General features: G+C 54.5%; 1 protein-coding gene across 12 annotated transcripts in view; it reads right to left on the bottom strand.

Annotated features, from left to right (window-relative positions):
• CLEC16A (C-type lectin domain containing 16A) overlaps positions 1-19,879 on the bottom strand; it is a 199,202-nt gene that overhangs the window by 25,809 nt on the left and 153,514 nt on the right. The gene's annotated exons all lie outside the window — the stretch shown is intronic.

The following is a 19,879-nucleotide window of genomic DNA, read 5'->3' as shown; positions in this document are numbered from 1 at the left end:
TGCCTTAGGAAAAGGGACAGCGTGGACACAGAGGTGTGCCGGGGGCAGCTGCGTGGGAAGACGAAGGCACACATCGGGGTGACCCTTGCAGGAGCCAAGGAGCAACGAGACTGCCGGCCAGCAAAACGCCAGACGGGGGACGTGATTCTGCCATGACAGCGATGGTTCTAAGAACAAAACCCCACAACCCAGCAGCTCTGATCCCGGGCTGCACGTGTGCACAGAGAGGTGCATCCAAGGATGCCCACGGCAGCGCTGCCCGGGAGAGTGAAAATCTAGAAGTGACCCAACGCCCAAAGACACCCCTGCACCCACACTGCATGGCCAAGGAAAGGAATGAGCGAAATCTGTACCCAATGACACGGAAAGCTTTTTACTCACAGTGGTGTCCGAAAATTAAGCTGCAGAAGGATAATCAGGATTAGAATTATTTTCAGGTTTAAGAAAAAGTGGTGGGGGGGGGTGAACCCACAGCATAAGACAATTATAGATCCATGACTTCTTATCCTAAATCCCTGAGGCCAGACGTGTTTTTATTTATTTAGTTTTTATTTATTTTGAGAGAAAGAGAGAGAGAGGGGGGGGGGAGGGGCAGAGAGACGGAGAGAGAATCCCATGCAGGCTCTGCCAGCACAGAGCTCCATGCGGGGCTTGAACCCACGAAGCCATGAGATCATGACCTGAGCTGAAAGAGTCGAATGCTTAACCAACTGAGCCACCCAGGCGCCACAGGCCAGATGTGTTTTAAAACTTGGAATCTTTAAGGGTTAAAGGGCCATGTGGCACACACATATACGTTAAGTCACACCCTTGGCTGGTCTCAGGCAGCCAAAGCCCCAAATATTGCATTTCTGCAAGAAATAAAACACATATATTCACAATAAATGGCATCTGCGACTCTTACAAATAACTCACAAATAGTTCAAGGCAGATTCCGCCACCAAGTGAGTTAGGAAAAAAAATTTATTCCCCCCAGTGCTGTTTGGGCTTCAGAATTGCAGAGAAGGTTATGGGCACACGCAGAGAATGCAACGGCACACAGAAGACTCTGGAAGGAGAGAAGCCAAACCGTGGGATGTCTGGGGAGGGGTGGGAACAGGGAAGAGTATTTAAAGGGGACTTAAGTCCCATTTGTAATGATATGATTTTTTCTTCTTTTTTTTTTTTTAATGAAGAATCCACTCATGTATTTCTTGGGTGACTAAAAATCAGGGAAAAAAGAGAAGACACAGATGGGAAGAAAGCAGAAATATTTACAATGCTTTTCTCTCGGGAGGCAGGACTGTGGGGTTTTTTTTTTTCCTGTCCCTCTATGGTTTCCATCGATAATCCTCCACGTTCAGACACGAGCGCACACATGAACAGAGCGGGCCTGCGGTGAAGGCAGGACAGCTGACTGGTGACCGGCCCTGTCCCTCTCTGGCATCGGCAGCTCATCCCCAGGGCCTTGGCGGCCTCGCAGGGCAGCGCTGGGACCCGCTGCCACCACTGCCCCCAGGTCGCTCCTGCTCCGAGACTCTGCGTGCCTCCATCACCGCGAGACACGGCCCCTCCCCGGGGGGCTGCTCACATCCCGGCCACTTTGATTCATCATCTCACTTACTCTCTCTGTCCTTTATTTTTCTGCCCTCGTTGGCCTTTGATTGCTTTTCGGGAGTTTATCATATTGAACTTTTAATCCCTTCCAGGAAACTCTATTCTTTTTTTTTTCTTCCCTGCCACAATTAATAAATAATCGTGATAGCACTTCTTTGGACAGAAGCACATCCCAGACGGAACTGCCGGACTGTGTCTTTTGGGCCCCTCTGGGTCTGTGAAGGGCACATCGCCTGTCATGGAGAAGGGGCATTTCAGTCTGTCGCCGCACCGGGGGGGGGGGGGGGGGGGCGGGGAGGGTGCCAGTGGGGTTCACATTGCGCACGCGGCTCTTGACCCTCCAAGACTGCTGTGCTCGCCCGGCCATCCTCCAGGGGGAGGCTGGGCAGGACGAGTGCTGGCCGGGAGCGGGGCACTCAGCGCTGGGGTACAGCCAGGGAAACAGAGCGCAGGGCTGTGGAGACAGGTGGGTTCAAATCCTAGCCTGCTGCGGATGGCCTGTGCTGCCTTGAGCCGCCGTTGCCCTGGGTGCAGTAGGAGAAGGCAATCCCCACCTCACGCGTGGCAGATGTGCACAGAGCCACGCTTAGCACAGGCACTGGCGTGTACCAACTGCTTGCCACACGGGAGCTGGCCCCACTAGATGGTAGCACCAGCCACGGCTCTGAGCATTTGTCTCCGGACAACCTTCACCCCTTTCTGCCACTAGCCCTAATCATCTCTCAGCCTTTGGGATCCGATTTACAATAAGCTTTAAAAAAATGTTTATTATTTTTGAGACAGAGAGAGACAGAGCATGAACGGGGCGGGGCAGAGGGAGAGGGAGGCACAGAATCCGAAGCAGGCTCCAGGCTCCGAGTTGTCGGCACAGAGCCCGACGCGGGGCTCGAACCCACGAACCTCGAGATAGTGACCTGACCCCAAGTCGGACGCTCAGCCAACTGGGCCACTGAGGCGCCCCAAGGGATCATCTTTTAAAAAAGCCCCTGGAGGAGCTGGACAGAGCGGCTGACGTTTCGTCTGCCGGCACCAGGAAGCGACTCCTGAGCGACGAGTAGGTGGTGTTCACCTGTTTTCTGTCTCAAACGCGTAACACAAACTGCTGGCCATTTCAGAGGTTTTCGACAAATGCTCGAAGCGGTGATTCTAATACCTACTTTCTTTCCCAGAAGTCTTGCTTCTGAGGTCAGACCACAAACAATAGAGATTTCTGGAAAGGTATGAAATACAAACTTATCTCATAATTTACAGGAAAGGAAAGGGAACAAGAGGCTATTTTACCAGTAAGAGCAGAGTATTTTCTTCAAAGTCAAAAATAAATGGAAAAAAAGGCAAATTTTAGGGAAGAGGGAGGCTGCCAGGTGAGTCTGGATTGCATCAAGGTTTCCAGATTATTCCTGTGTTGTGCGTTCCAATCCGCCCCCCCCCCCATATCTGGACCACTTTAAGGAAAATGCTGCATAAACTGGACCATTTTATGATGAAACTAGGATGCAAATGAGATAACCTGGTCTTTAGAGAAAGATGACAGCTTTGGGACAGCCTGAGTAGTTTAGAACTGTTTTAAAAAATACGACAGCTTTACCAAGCCATACTTCACACTGGACAATCTACGCATTTTCAAGGTACAATCCACTGATTTTTAGTCTACTCACAGAAATGTGCAATCCCACTACACCGCCCCCTTCTAACTAGTTACGATTATGACTTATAGCAAGGGGGTTACGAACACATGTACCCCCAGCTCCGCTGAATGAACCTTGCAAAATCCCTCCCACTCACACGGAAAGAGACGTGCTGGGAAGGACTAGGCACCTTCCTGGGAAACAGGGCCAGACTCTGCACCACTCTTATCTGGCCAGGGCGGAAAGTGACAACAGAGGGGAATTCTGTGCCCAAACTGGTGGCAGGCTATCACCTGGACAGCACTGTTTTCATTCCTTGGGGATCTGGGCAGCCTGTGGGCCCAGGCGTCAACAGCTCTCCCGTCTGTGTGGCCTCCTGTCTGGGATGGATTCCTGCCCAGCTCTGCTTCTCCACTTCCTCCCAGGTCAACAACCCGCCCTCGGAGATGCTTTCCTGGACTCTCTGTCCCGGTCGGATCCCTTTGTGGCATAGTATCCTAGCTGTCAGCTGATGCCTTCAGGGCCCTGGCCATGGTTGGCATCTACGGGATCCTCGGGGCCTGGGAGCTCCAAAGGGGACTTGTCTGTTCAGCATACCCCTGGGTCCAGAGTGAACAATGTCTAGCACGTAAAGGGGGTATTGAAGATTTGGTGGTTCCATCCATCCATCAATCTCTCTCTCTTCCTCCCCGTACACCCACCCACCATCCCATGCATCCTTCCATGTATCCATCCACCCACCTGCCCATCCATCCATCTACCCACCCACCCGTCCAGGACTTCCCAAGCACCATCTGTATGGTACCCCATCCCAGTGAAGCTCCAGGAGCTGGGCAATTAGCAGAAAACAAAACACAGTGTCGGCTCTCTTGGAGCTTACAGTTCAATAATGGGCTGGGGAAGGACGGGGTGCGGGGTAGGCAGACAATGAAGAAAGGGAAGACACTGGGAGGAAATGAGTGTTCTGACGAGAACTGAGCGGGACGGGGTACCTGGAGTGCCGGGAGTAGGGCAGGGCTGTGATGTGCACAGGCTGCTCAGGAAGAGCCCGGAGACAGAGAAGTCTGGGGAACAATCCTAAGGCAGTGAGGACAGAGCCACGCAGGCGCCTGGGGCGACAGTGCTCAGTGCAGGGGATGTAAAGCAGGGCATGCCCGGCCACATCAAGGCTCGGCCAGAGGCTCCTGTGGCCACCCTGGAGTTCGTCAGGGGGACAGTGGAGAGGGGTGAGGTCTTGAGGGTCTAGATTGTGTGGGACCCCGGGGGCCACTGTAAGGAGTTTGTCTTTCGAGTGAAATGGGAGCCAGTGATGGATTTAGGCAGAAGACACACATGATCTGACTTACACCTGAAAAGGATCTTTCTAGCTATGGTGCTGGGAACATACTGAAGAGGCAGAGATTGTGAAGGCCAAGGTCAGGAGTCAGCAAACAACATCCTGCAGGCCAAATCCCAAATCCGGCAATGGGCCTGTTTTTCTAAGTGAAGTTCCACTGGAAGTGGCCACACCTGCTCATTTACATATTATACAAGGTGCTTTGGCTGCAAAGGCAGTCAGGCTGTGACAAAAGATCGTGTGGCCGGCAAAGCCTAAAATATGACTGCCCGGCCCTTTAAGAAAAGTGAGCCAACCCCAGCCTAGGAGATGGGTACAGGGGTGGAAGGGACTGGATTCTGACCACATTTCCGAGGTGAGGTGCACTAACAGGCCGGGTGAGCTTTGGCCCTGGAGTGCATGAGTGCTCTGTGTGAGAACTTGTTTCCAGCGGCTGCTTCTTTCCAGCTAAGTATAGGTCATCAGATCCCATGGGCAGCCCAGCCTGGGGCCGATCCCTGGGAATGACGGTCTTCCCGCTCCCAGGGCTGTGGGAGCCCTGGTCAGTTCGGAGGGCAGCTGTAAACACCCGCACCCTCCTTCCCCGACTTGGAGCCCATGAGCGGCCCCCGTGGCCTTGCTGATGAAGTCCAAGATGGTCAACCCTGCGCAGGAGGTCATTCCCAGGTGGCCTCATCTCCTGCCCCACACATCTCAGGCTGCTTGCGGGACCCACACACGTACCACGGTTTTCACAGCCCAGAGCCTGCCATCTGCCCAGGATGCCCGGTGTTTAACCTGGCCCATCTGTCAAGACCTCCTTCCAGAACCTCCCTTGCCCTCCAATTCTGGTTGGGCCGGTGCCCCTGTGGGGCTCCCACACCATTGCAGTGAGGCTCAGACTGTGTAGCGAGAGCACGATAGGTGTCCTGGAAGTGTGATGAACACCGGCGTCTCCTGAAACCGGGCCCAGGGCACCAGATGTATCTGCTCCCAAACTCTGAAGGCCCGGGCAGCCCTCACTCGCTGCTCTGATGGGAGAGAGGCGGTCTGAACGCAAGCCCTGCTCTCCAGGCCGTCAATCCATCTCTGTGCTACAGAGCTGGTAACAGGTGCATCCTATCTACGCAGAAGGGACCTCGGTCACGGTGGGCCCCATGCCGCACAAGCCAGCAGTAAGAGTGCGGTGAGGATGGGCGGATTAAAGAAACGACCATCAGGCCACGGCATTTCACCCCAGGGGTCGCCCAGACTCTCTTGTAAAGCCACCTGAGAGAAATTCAGTGAGATGCCTTCATCTCTCATAGCGTTCTCAAGACTGGAGGGCTTTTAGAACAAGTCAGGGAGCCTCACAAAACACCAGTGACCCTCTCCTCACTTTAACTGGGCTGCACCTGGCATGGACACGGGGGCTTTTCAAATGCTCTCAAGGCGATTCTAGAAACGCGGAGCCAGGGCGGGACTCCATGCTGCTAAGAGGTTGTGCTGCTGCCCCTGGGAAACCACGAGGGCGGGTCCCGTGGGCCTCTCCAGCTGAGTGAGGGTGTCCTAGGCGGCTGACTTCCTGACCTCCCAGCTGGACAGGCCCACCTGCCCGCAGAGCAAGGAGCTGCCCCAAAGGCCAGGCCGAGCTGAGCAGGCCCCGCTGCCTCTGGCCACAGCAGAACGAGGCCACTCTCCAACCTGAGGCTGGAGGGACGCCCCCGACGCCGCCCGGTGCGCTGGGCCTTTCCGCTCCTTGGGGAAGGCACTGCTGTGCCTTGTGTGTGATGCAGTCCTGACCAAGGCTCAGGGGGGCGCTTCCTCTAAGCTGGATGGAGCAGGGTCCGGAGCCAAGCTGAGGGGTTTGCTGAAAAAGTGCTGAGCACCAGGGACAGGACGCACTTGCAAAGTATGGTTTTGGGCTTCCAGCTGTTTGCGAATTAGAGGTCGGGAACTTAGAATTCTCACCCAATGGGCCTGTTGGCCACGGAATCCTGATCCTTCCGGCAGGCCTCTAAGCCACATGAGCGATAACACAGGACAGGGAGGAAGAGTAACAACCAGGACGCGGAGAAGAAGGAGCCTGGCAAGGGCACGGGCTGGGGTCAGCCGGAGGCAGGCGGGCGCTGGGGACGCTGACTTGCTGTGCAAGTCCAGGTAACCCCCCCAGGCTGAGGAAACTTTGGCTGCAAAGTGAGCGTAAGCCTGCCGCTCCCTAGGCTCACAAGGCGAGATAACGAACCCACGGAGCAGGCCTGGTACAGAGTTCGAAGCACAAAAGGTGGCCCATCGATGGCAGCGGCAATGGGGAGCCTGGCCCCTGTCACAGTGATGGGAGCCGGGGAGCGCCCTCACTCTGTGCTCAGCTCCCCTGCACACGCTGTCTCCTGCCTGGAACACCTCGTCCCTGCCCATCCAGTTTGCTCCAAGGAATCCTCCCATCCTCAGCCCCCACCACGTACCCAGGGAAGCCTCCCTGATCCCCGCAGGTTCCCTAGCAGTGGCTAATCATTTACTGGTACAAACGGATGAATAAGGCCTGTTCTTTTTACCAGACTGCGAGCTCCGTGTGGCAGGGCCAGGGGTGTCTGGTAGGCTCCTGGCTGTTACCTCAAACCCAAGCCCAGCACCTGCCACACAGCAGACGCTCGGTGCACGCAGGCTGAACAACAGAATACATGAAAAGGTGAACTTCATGGCCTTCCACAGAAGCCCATCTTTGGGGGGCCATGATGGCAATGAGCTGCAGAACTCCCCGAACTCACATCACTGAAGAGCTTAGCTACACGCGGGGCCAGCCCTAGAACCTTCCGGAAGGTCGCCAAACTCTTCCCTGACTAGCAGACCTTAAATCTCCGTTGCAGGGGCCCCTGTGTTCAGCTGGTGCACAAGCGTTTCCCACTGCAGGTCGGCGCCTTATTATTGTTACTTTGAAGCGTTCTGGCGGAGAGCCAGCCCAGGCTGCAAAAAGCAGGAGAATAAGCTGTTAATGTCTCACACCTACTGGGCAGATGTCAACTGGCCCGGGGAAGCCTAGACAACCACTTAGTGCTGCCAGCCAAGCGGAGGCATCTCGGGCCTGATTTATCAGCGCTCCTCGACAGGCGAGCTCAGAAAACCCTTCTTGGCCCGGGAGCGAAGACGGCTCAGGGACCACGTGTGAAGGGCTGAAGTTGAGAACATGGCCTCCCGGCTTTCAAACGTGGCTGTGCCAAGGCAAGCCTAAGAATTTCTTCAGGTCCCCGGGCCCCGAGGAGGATCCCAGGACGGAGGACTGAGTAGGCCGCGGGGCGAGGTGGCCAAGGAGTGGGTTTCGGCAGCACCCCGGACCACTGTGTGACCCGGGGCAAGTGACTTAACCTCTCTGGGCCTCAGATCCCTCACACGTTAAGCAGGGATAGTAACAGGGCCTTCCTCCTCCCCAGGCGGTTATGATCCCCATCGTGGAGACACCTGGCCAGATGCTGGTGACGCAGTGAGCCACAGGAAATGCTCTTCCGTGGTGCCCAAGCCACGCAGACCTTTCCACCTGACGATGGCAAAGCACACTGCGGCTTCTTGGAGGTACGACTCGGACGGTCACCTTGCCTCTCGGGACTCGGCTTCCCCCTTCCCCTGTCCTCAGGGCGTTACTGGGAGTGCCGGTGGGAAAGACCTTCCCGACCCTACGGTGCTAGCTACACACCCTGCGGGGACAGCGCCATCCCACGAGCAGACGGCACTGGGCCTCCAGGCGGCTCGCCCGTCAGCAAGCGCCCCCTCCCAGTGACCTGTGGAATAGGGACGCCCCATTTGTACGTCTGCCTCCCCCCCACAGGCTGCCGGCTGCACGAGGACGGGAACGGAGCTGCAAGGGGTGCTCGGTGCGCACTGGCTGGGAGATGCGCGGTGGCTCAGGTGGCCCTGGCTTTGGCGGCTCTAGCAGGGCGGGCACCCGAAGCCCCCTCGACTGGCAGAGCCCCAGAGCACCAGCCAGAACAGCTGTGAGTGACCTGTAGGGGCTGGGCCAGCTGCCCCCGCCCGGAGGCCCAAAGTGCTAGCCTGCACCGCGCCCACCCCACCCCCCAAAGGCACAACGTGGCCAGGCTGCTCTAGCCCTGAGGGCCCCGGCCTCTCCTCTTTGATGTCAGCGACGGTTACTTACTGGGGCATCGTGAGGCACCTCACAGGTGCCCTGGGCCAAGCTCCCGCCCTTGGGAGGCAGGTTCTATCAGGAACCCCATTTTATAGAAGAAGAAACTGAGGCTCAGGGAGCCTTCCAGAACTTCCTGACAGCAATGGGTCGGTGCCAAAAAAGCTGGGTAGGCTAACTCCAGGGCATGTGGCCCAAACCTCCTCACGGCAAGAACGCCCTGGGAGGGCTGGAGCATGGTTTAAACAGCACGGTGGCATCCACCCTTCTGGCATATAGCAGACGTCCAAACGGTGGTAGCTTTTAAGCTGCTTGAAGCTGTGGGTGTCCCAGCAGGCACGAGGGGCCCCTCTGCCGACCCAGTGGGGACAGAAGTCGCTACGGGGGGCCTTCGGCATCTGCTCTCTGCTAGGGTGGCGTGGAGAGGTGAGAGAGGGCGTAGCGAGCAGGCCATGCCTCCACTAGGCCCCGGGCACTGTTTCAGGAGAACAGAACGCTGCTCTGAGCTGTGGGACATTTTCCTTGGGCATCGGGCTGGAAATCTGTTGCTTTCTTTTCTTTTAAGCATTTTTCCAGAACGTCCAAGATTTTATAAATGTCAACTATTTCAGAACATTCTCCAGGATACGAAGGGTAAGGGTGGGAGGAGTGTTTGGGGAGGCTCTTTCCATCAACACCGACTCTTCCTGCCACTGGACTGACCCAACGATTTAGGAGGACCTGTTCCATCCAAGAGGCTGGAGTGCATGTGGTACCCAGTACCTCAGGTTCCACTGTCAGCCTGTGAAGTCAGCATACTCAGAAAGCCACAACAAAGGGCAGCTTTATCTCAGAAGCAACAAAGAACCTTCAAGTCAACTTAGCAAGAAAGGAAAGAACACCCAACAAGAGATAACCTTTTTCTCAGGAAGCAGGTAGAAACATTACAAAGAACAGGAGTCTGAAACCAGGCTCAGTCTCTCTGGGACCCTGGAGAAGGGGCTCCTGCGTTGGAGTCTTGCTCGCCCCGGCCGCAGAAGTGGGATTAGTGACATGACGGTTTTTACACATTTCTCTCTTTATCTTATGTAGGGCAACTAGTCTAGTACCTAGCAAGCACAGAGCAGGCATTCAATAAATGGGACTCTCATCCTGGGGCCTTAAAAAAGTCTGTGAAGCTACACGTATACCGCACATGGCATGCACCTGAATTTTTACCAAACTTGCAAATATTTTCAGAGGACTCATTGCAAATCACAGCCCAAACTTAGTATTTCGCACAGCTGAAGCGCCTCCTGCCCGAATCATGTGAATTCAAGGACCTGAGTTCATAGCAGGAAGCGATGGAGACAAACTAAAACAATTCATCGGCCCTGCTTCGATGGGCTTTGGGGTATCTTTTGGCGGTCGCTCCGGGGCTTAAGGAACGGGCTGTTTAAGTGTGAAGAGATGTCACAAGACAGCTGTTCCTGCCACACTGGGATAATATTGACTTTTGGCCCTCTGGGAATTTGAGATGTTGAACAAATAATACTCTGTATGTGTTTCTGGAGAAAAGCACATTCATACAAAATGCCATGGCTGGCCAGCCACAAATAAAGGAAGCTGTATTGAGTCATGGGATGCTGGCTACAGAGAGGAAAGAATCGAAGAAAGTCCTAACCTCAGTGGAGAAGCCAGGAAGTCAGAGGAGAACCTACTGGGGGTCCCATCATACCATCATGTCCTGTCTGGGATGACAAGCCAAGAGGTGGGTCAGCGAGCCCTTGGAGGCCCCCCGCTCGCTCCTGGGAACCGTTCCAATCATCACAGCTCCTGAAGGCCTCCTGGATAGAACACTACCCACAAGCAATGAGGATTTTGCTCGGGCAGAAGTTGGGATCACCAAAATGCCCTCGCGGGCTAAATGAGAGGAGAGGGTTCAGACATAAAGTGAGAGTCCTTGATATTTTGCCTTAAGCTAGCCCTGGGCCTCCCCCTCCCTCCACCCACATGCTTCATTGGTCACCCAAGTCCAGTTAGGGCCACAGCCCTAGATATTTCTGGACTCACTTCATGGTTACTTACTCCAGGGAAATCCTTGTGCAAGGGCGTGCAGAGGCGCTCATTATTTGTCAAGGGCAAAAAACTGGCCACAACCTAAACATCCATCAATGGGGGACTGGCTAAATAAACTGGTGTGCCCACATGATGGATTGCTCTGCAGGAATAAAAACGAAAGCGGGCACTCTCACAAACTAACAGGGAAGAAAAATCTAAGACACAGTGTTGAGTGAAAATGGCGTTCGTCGAGGTCAAGAAATAAAAGGGCAACGCAGTAGGCCAGCACAAGCATAGCACGGAAACACGCAGAAAGGGATATGGGAGGACGTGCACCAAGCCGAGGACGGGAGAAGCTGTGCAGAAAGACTTTCTCATCCTTCCCAAGGGCAGAGCACCACCTACGGCATAGTTAGGGGGGGCAGGCGGGGTGCCATCGGAAGGGCTGAGAGCATCTCGGGTCTCTCTCCTGCCCACCCCCTTCTCCTCTGCCTTTCCTGACTCCAGTAAAGCAAAAGCCAAGCCCCCTGCCTCCTCGCTCCTTGGCCTTGGCACCTTCAAGGGCTTCCTACTGCTTCCAGGGTAAAATTTCAACTCCTCAGCAGGCAGAAGCCCTCAGGCGCTCTGACCCCACTGGGCTTTCTAGCCTGTCTCCCTGTCACTGCCCCTCATTCGCGAGTGCTCTCTCTCTCTCTCTCTCTCAAAATAAATAAACTTAAAAAAAAAATTTTTTTTTTTAATTAAAAAAAAGGGGCACCTGGGTGGCTCAGTCAGTTGAGCGTCCAACTCTGGCTGAGGTCATGATCTCGCGGCTCATGAGTTCAAGCCCCGCGTCGGGCTCTCTGGTGACAGGTCAGAGCCTGGAGCCTGATTCAGATTGTGTGTCTCCCTCTTTCCCTGCCTCTCCCTCACTCATGCTCTGTCTCTCTCTCTCTCTCTCTCTCTCTCTCCAAAGTAAATAAACATCAAACAACTTTTTTCAAAAAAAAAGCCAGCTCTTCCTTCATCTGTCCCCCTTTCCCTTCTCTCCCTGGTGGTCCCCTACCTGGGCCCTAGGGGCTGCCATGCTCTGAAGAGGCCACGAAGGAACGGGCAGAGAGGAAAGGGATGTGTGGAGGACCCAGTGACTCCCTCCTCTCTGTGAACACTCAGCACTATTCTGGTGTCCCTTGCCAGCCTTCTGCTCTGGTTCCTCTCACCCTTAGGAGGGTCCCCGTGAAGTGACAAGTCTCGTTTTAGCCGTCTGCACACTCAGTGATGCCACTCGGTTGGCACCTCATGCTCTTGGGTCCCAAGGCAGGCACCATGACTGGGTCTTGGGAAGTGGTAAAGTGGTTCCCAAACCCAGTTCCAGGGGGGACCCTAGGGTTCCCTAGGCTAGTCAGAGACATTTTGGGGCAAACATCAGACCAATTGGTCTTTAGCTGGGAATTGGTCTTTTTCCAATTCCCAGCTAAAATTAAGGGCCGGGGTCTTCCCTGTTTCTGAGTTTTACCCCACAAAGGAGCCTTTGATCCTCGTCATTTGCTATCACGTGTCTGTTAACGAGAACTTGCAGTTGGTAAAACAAATGACTCAGCAGCAAAAAAACAAACATCCAGAGAGGAAAGAGGCTCATCAAGTTTCTTCACATAATTTTATGGATTTTTCCTTCGGACGCAGACACCTGCATCCACAGAATACAGTCATGTTTTCTACTGGTTTCCATGCTCCTGGGTTCCCAAAGCACAGCTGGTTCCCAGGTGTTCTGCCCCTGAATAATCTTCAGGACTGAAGGCATGGGCTCATGGAGTGGGCCAGGCACTCTCCTTCCCGTGCTCAGGTTTCCTGGTCCGCAGAGTGACCGACGGTGCCAGCCTCCCAGGCCCGGTGTGTGGGTCAGCGAGAACTAAGTGATGGCAGTCAGGACCATGGGGGAGCGGGCACGCGCTGGGCTGGGGCGCTGGGGATGGATCTCCACTCTCCTCTGGCCCTGGCTCTGCCTCCAGGAGCTGTGGGGCCCTGGCACATCACAGCACTGGAATCTTCCTGGCCCTTCTGCAGGAGGCAAATTCTGCCCCCGCGTTTTATCAGCACCTGATGACAAGCCTTTCTAAATGAGCAAATCTGTACAACTGTGCTGTGTCTTTGGGACGTGCAGCACAGGGAGCTGCTGGGTGATTAACTTCGTGCAAACTGATTGAATGTGTAGAGAGGGAACCTATTATTTGGGGTCCCAAGGGTCAACCGTGACTAATAACAATGACAATAAAAAATACCGAGAGCCTAACCTTCACTGCACACCGCACACGCGTGAGGCATCGTTCTGGGCACTTAGGTGAATTAACTCCTTTCATGCTCATGACAGCCTGATGAGGTGGGTCACATTTTCATCCCCGCTTCTTTTCCCCTTTTTAATTGCGGTAACACACACATACCATAAAGTTGACCCTCTTAACTATTTTTCAGTGCATAGTTCAGTAGTGTTAAGTACACTCATTTTTTTCACACGAATAAACAGGTGCTGGCCCAAGGCCACGTAACGGGTAGAAGGTGGAGGGAGGACTTGAACCCAGACTGTCTGCTCCAGGGATGGGCTAAGCCACCTCCTTCTGCTGACTCTTACCCGGGCAAACACTGCTGCTGAGACCAGAAACCCATGCCGGACAAACGGAAAGAACGACGGGCAGGGACACCGGGTGTGCTTCAAGGACACCTCAGGGTAGAGAAGTTTAGTGCATCTTGTCTCTTCTCAGTCCCCTTCCACTTTTTCCAGCTGCCCTACAATAAACGCTCGGCTCGTCCTAGGAAGTCTGACAGGACGAGGAACCGGCAGGAGCCGCGTCCTCCAGGGCAGGCACAGGCGTGGGCCGACGCGCACACACAGGCACTCGGCTGTGCCACCGGCTCTGACACATGCCCGCCCATTCCCTGCTGCCAGCGAGGCTGCCCCTCGGGGGCCCACCAGGACCTACGGAAGCCCAAGGGCTGAGTGAAGCCAGGGCTTGGCCTCCTCCCACAGCATCCCGCCCAGGCTCTCGGCTCTCTTCTCCACGAGCAAACGGAGCAGCGTTCCCTCGGGTGCACGAGGCTCCTGGGCACACAGTCGCTTTGACAGTCGGAGATGGCCAATGACCCCGAAAAGTGAAGCAACACTCAATTCTTTGGAACTCTTTCCTCCTCCTGCCTCCACCCCCAGAGAGGCTCATCTGGGGCCCGGGGCTGGGTCCGCCCGCTGCGCGGCGTTTCGCAAGAAGGCTCCTCAGACACCGAGTGCTAGTGTGTGCACTGGGAAAGCGTCCAGATCTGGGGGCACGTTCCAGGTGAGGGAGCCTCGTGGGCCCTGACTCAGGAACGTGACTCCTTCGGGGCTGTGTGCTCCCAGCTGCACAACGAGCTCACACTCCCTCTTCGCGCCTTCCCCGGGGGCTCCAACAAGAGGCGTGGAAAGCAGACCCTAGGACTCAGCTCAGGGATGAGTTTTGAGTGGGACCTGATCCCCACACTTCCGACCCAACCACGCAAGGGCTGCCCTCTTAGAGACCTCTGCCAGAGAGCTCTGAAGAGAGCTCAGATCCTGATTTTACACAGGCAACATTTTTAAGTTTTAATTCTGCTTTTTGCTCTTGATAGACTGGGAACAAATAAATCTATGCCATGATGGGGTCTTTACGAGCCTTCCAAGCTCTACCCAGTTTGGAAGTGGTGGTTGCGGGGGGTGGGGGGGGCAGCGTCTTTCCAGACGGCTGCTTTGCAGGTTTATCCCTGATGCGAGGCAGGGCTTGGAGTGTGTGAGTGGTGCACGTAAGATGGGAATGGGGAATGATCTATCTATGCCAGGGCCGCCCGGCAGGCCCCTCCCTCTCTAATGGGTGTCTGTCTTGCTGACCTCTGGCAATCAGAGATAAGTGGCGGCCATCACCGATGGGCGCCTGGAGACAAGTGGGATTTAGAAGCAGACAGTGCAGGTACGGCTCTCAGCCTGCCCTGTGTGAGCTCCGCAGACTTGGTCCAAGACTTGGTTTCCCGTATGTAGAACAGGGCGAGCCACACCAGCTCCCAGCATTATCCAGAGCACGGAATTAACGCATACAGAATTAACACGGAATTAACTGTGCCTGGCACAGTTAATTCTTCCGGTCAAACTCTATGCCATGCTCCCAGAAAGAGATGATGTTTTCTGTTCAAAACACCCAGAGCAGGGCGCCTGGGTGGCTCAGTTGGTTAAGTGTCCAACTCTTGACATCGGCTCAGGTCATGATATCCCCTTTGTGGGCTTGAGCCCCCCGTCAAGCTCTACAACTGGCAGCGTGGAGCCTGCTTGGGATTCTGTCTCCCTCTCCCTCTGCCCCTCCCCCACTCACGCTCTCTCTTAAACTTAACACACACACACACACACACACACACACACACACACACACACACACACACAAGGTGTGAAGGTCAGAATGAAGTTTCTGTAAGTCACTGACCCAGTGGCTAGAGTCTCTGGCCAGGGATCCGAAGGCTCGGGAGGGGTTAACAGGGGGTTGAGAAGATTGGAGGAAGGTGCCAGGAGGCTCTCCTTCCTGTGTGACTCCAGAAAGGGCGTTTCTTTTGCCCTGGGGAGCCGGGAGGAGAGAAGTGGCTCCAGTTTTCTAATCGGAAACAAGAAAAATAACAGGCCTAAAAAATTCGTTTCTGGGAAACACTGTCATGAGATGACATTAGCACCTAGTACGTTATCCCAGGAGAGGAGGCAGGACTGAGGTCTATGAATTAAACATTGATTTTTTTTTTTTTTTTTTGGCTGTCAGTTGGAGGCTTCGTGGTCAGTGCGGCTGGCTCTGAGCACACTGCGATCTCTGCGTTCTCACTCAGTTACTCAGCTGCCAGAGGCTGGCTCTGGAACTAAGCTGCCTTTCCACGGAACTATTAAATGTTCTGGGTCAGTGACCGATAGGGCCGGTTTGTTTGCCTTTCATAAAGATAACACTCGTGGAAAGCGCTGCACTCCCCCTGTGCTCAGGGATTTAGATGTTTGCCCAGAGACAAATGGCGGCCTGGACCCAGCAGGGACAAGAAGTAGGGACCAGAGAGGAAAGCGGGACATCCCTGGTGGGATGAAGTCTGACTCTGTGGCTGGCATCCTGGGCCACCACCACCAAGTGATGCAGGTGCCAGGGCTGGGAGCAAGACAGCAACGCCCCTGCCGCAGTTCACGGTCTGATGGGAAGACAGGACACTGAACAGCTCATCCAGCCCAGCCTCCATCCACCAATCCACGTCCCCGCCCGCATTCGACAGTCACTGGGCACCTGCTCACTAAGCATCGGCGGTGGAGGGCAAGACGAACAGTGCCCCGGAGCCTTCCAAGCGAGCGCGGGGCAAGTGACACAGCCGGGAAGACAAATGGGTCAACTCCAGCGGATGGCAAGGGCTCGGGAGGCCGTGGGAAAGGCATTCTACTCCGACGGAGATACCCCGACGGACGGCAGACAGGTGTTCAACTAAAAACTTCCACGTGCATGCTCGCAGCAGCACCGAACACACTTGCCAGAAGGTGGAACCCAGCCACGTGGCCGTCAATGGCGCGAGAATGGACGAATGAAAAGCAGTCTGTCCACACAGGGGAAGCTCGGACACACGCTACCACGTGGAGGAACCTCCACGCAAATGTGATGCTCAGGGAAAGAGACCAGACACAAAGGGCTACACACCGTACAATGTATACGAACATCCAGAAAAGAGCAGTCCATAGAGCCAGGAAGCAGAGCGGTGGTGCCCAGGGGCTGGGGAAGGGCGAATGGGGAGGGAGGGCCCAGGGGAACGGGCGTTTATTTTGCGGGGGGATCAAGGTATTTTGGAACTAGCACAGGTGGTGGTGGCACAAGACCACGAACGTACTAAGTGCCACTGAATTGCACGCTTTCTTTTATGTTATGTGAATTTCACCTCAATTAAAGAAAACCAGCTGTGCCTGGGGGTGGGGGAGGCCCCTGAGCAGGTATCTGATCGGAGTCCTGAGCGCTGAGAAGGAACCAGCCGTGCTGTGTGTGGAAAGATGCCCTTGTGGTCTAGTTTTGGACACCCTGCCTCCCTTGGCAGATTCTGGCAATCGGCGGTCTCTGAGGGCTGGTGGGACAAGGCCTCGAGGGCGCTAACGGTGGAGGGCCGCCCCTCGAAGGCAGACTCTAGATCTGGTCACGCCTGCCCATCGTGTCTGACCATCACACACTGTTTGCTGATGACCGCCCCCTGCCCCGGCCAGGCGGGCACCCATGCCTCTGCCCTCGCAGAGCTGAGCTGAGCTGAGGTGAACCTGCCGCAGGGGCGAGGGCCAGGAACATAAAACCGGCCAATAAATAGGATTTGTGATTTCTCTCCGAGCCCAGTGGAAAAAAGAGAAATATACCAAAGTGGCTAGTCACCTAAGAGCCCTGATTTATATTCTACTTTACTATCTCTTCCAAGGAAATGGAGGGTGTATTTTCATTAAATATAATCATTTACAGCTGGTAAGGGGGAGACACACAGCTCTGTGACCATCACCTGGCCGGCAGATAAAATGGGAAGGGTGGCAAGACAGAGTCAGCCCCTCTGGCAGTCACCCAGAACTGTTTTCCCCATTGTGAAGGATCCCCTCTGGGCAGAAGTGGGCATCCCACCCAGGTTTTGCAACCATGTGGCCCACGGCAAGGGACACAGAGCAAGACCATTTCCAAAAGGTGGGGGGTGGGGAGACAGCGTTGCACTCGTGAGCCCAAAGGCGGCCGTGGCGCCACAGCATCAGAGGCCAACCCAAGCGATGCTTCGGAAGCCCCCCTCCGGCCCCACCCCTTGGCTTCTGAAAACTTTCAAGGTGAGGGCGACGAACCCCGGCTGATGTGCAATGGCTCCAAGTCTATCGCGTGGGTGCATGTGCCCTGCCCAGGGGGAACATCTCGTTCACTTTGGTGACAGAAATTAAGCGGGAGAATGCTTCCGATCTTCCGGGGTCTTGGTTCCCTTGTGTCCCTTGCTTAGTCCAAGTGCCACAGACCGAACCACCCAAAGTCTATATAAACTATAGCTCTTCGGGATCCTCGATATTTTTTTTTTAAGGGTATAAAGGGGACCCGAGGCCCAAACTCTGCAAAGTGCTGACTTCAAGGAGCAGCAGGGGCTGGTGTGGCCGGGGGTGGGGGGGTGGGGGGGGTGATGGGATGAAGGAAGCTGGGTGGCTGCGTCTGAGAGGCCAGCTGGGGCCCGTTTCACAACCACCACACAGGACCAGAGTGAGAGATCTGGGTTTTGTTCCAAGTACAACCGGAAGCTACCGGAGGGTTGCAGGGAGGGGCATGATGTGATGTGACTTATGTTCTAGAAAGATCCCTCTGGCCGAAGGGGACTGGTGAGGGTGGAAGCCTGAGAAGCTGAGGATACTGCTCCACGATCTAGGGAGAGGGCAGCTGGCTGGCACAGGGAGGTGTCTTCTGGAAGCAGAGCAGGCCAGCAGGGGTGGGACGGTGAAGAGGAGGACCAAGGATGATTCCAGATGCTGCGAGGCTGTGGGGCAGGCTGAGACAGCCAGTGGTGAGGAGGGGAAGGGTGGGGAGAGCTCCCCTCCCTCTCTCTGAGTCACACTGAGGCTTGGGGATCTCACTTGCTGGTCAGGCCACGAGGGCAGGGAAGGCCGCGAGGGCAGGGAAGGCCGCGAGGCCTCTCTACCCAAGGGCCCAAAGCAGTTGCCCCCAGGGCCACATCTGTGAGAGTGTCCCCACTCCCCACACCACACCCGAGTGGCACCTCCAGAGGCTGTCAGGGGACAGGTACAGGGAAGGGGCGGAGGGCCAGCTTCAGCAGCTACCTTTGACCCTCCACAGTCCCAACTGGCTCTACCTTAAATACCAGACCCTGGGGCCAGTAGCAGGGCGGTGGGCACCACCCCCCCCCCCTCCCTGGACAGGCCCAGGCCACAGGAGACAGGCCCATACCCCCAGCATTGGATGACCTCACTTCTCCCTGGGAGCCCAGGCGGGGTAGGAGCAGTTGGTAATAAGTCATTGTAAAGCTTTCTGCAGACAAGAGAGATGATTATGCAGATGCTGAAGAATGTGACACTTGGCTCTATTTATTTATTTACACTTGCCTTGTCCAAAAAGGACTGAACGGAAGTAAGGCCCAGGTTTTTCTTTTTAACCTGTTCGTTCCCAAGACAAAACCCGAATGATGCTAAAGAAATTATTTCTTCGTATGATGTTATATGTCAATTAGATCTCAATTTAAAAAATCACAAGGCGGTGCTTATAGAAATGGTATAATAAATTACAATTCTGTGGAAAGAAAGAAAGAAAGAAAGAAAGAAAGAAAGAAAGAAAGAAAGAAAGAAGGAAGGAAGGAAGGAAGGAAGGAAGGAAGGAAGGAAGGAAGGAAGGAAAGAAAGAAAGAAAGAAAGAAAGAAAGAAAGAAAGAAAGAGAAAGAAAGAAGGAAGGAAAGAGAAAGAAAGAGAGAGAGAAAGAGAAAGAGAGAAAGAGAGAAAGAAAGAAAGAAAGAAAGAAAGAAAGAGAAAGAAGAAGAAATGATTTCCTACCAAGGCAATCTACATTTAACCTAGACTCATGGCCGTCATTTATGTTTACTTAGCAACCATCTCTACAGAACATGACACAGCCTGAACAAGCTTTGACAAAGAACCCTCCAGACCCTGGAAAAGGCAGCAGCATCACATCGCATTTCGTAGCTGAAAACAAAAGCAGTGTCACCATCTGTCTTAGAGACCAAGACGGGTCTTAAGGAAGAAAACGGTCCAGGCAGTGGGTGGCAGCGTGAGCCGATGCACTGTCCCAGAGCACATGTTGGGACTACCTGTGTCAAGACGAAAAGCCTCCCCTTGGACCCGGCTAAGAATGTGTCCCACAGACAGTCGAGATTTGCACACTTCTACCGAGACCCCCCCAAGGATGTCTAATGACACTGGAGGAGCAAAACGATGGAAGTGACCCAAACGTCTGCCAATACAAAACGTTATGAGAGATGTTTCTGGTCCAGCCATGTGCTAAAATACCACGTAAGAGTTCATCGTTACTTAGCATGAAGTGATGTGCGTTGACGTGGAACACCAAAGTATCCGTGAAAAAAGGCAAGGGGCAGAATCACATAGATGGTATGACTCCGCGTGTAGAAATAGACAAGAAAAACACGTATGGCATACAAACGAACATTTTGGGAAGGACAGGCAAGAAACTGTTCACAGTGATTACTTCTGGGGG

Source organism: Acinonyx jubatus, chromosome E3 (assembly GCF_027475565.1).
Source record: "Acinonyx jubatus isolate Ajub_Pintada_27869175 chromosome E3, VMU_Ajub_asm_v1.0, whole genome shotgun sequence".
Classification (NCBI taxonomy): domain Eukaryota; kingdom Metazoa; phylum Chordata; class Mammalia; order Carnivora; family Felidae; genus Acinonyx; species Acinonyx jubatus.
The sequence above is the reverse complement of the archived record's forward strand: the minus strand, read 5'-3'. Positions and strand labels throughout refer to the sequence as shown.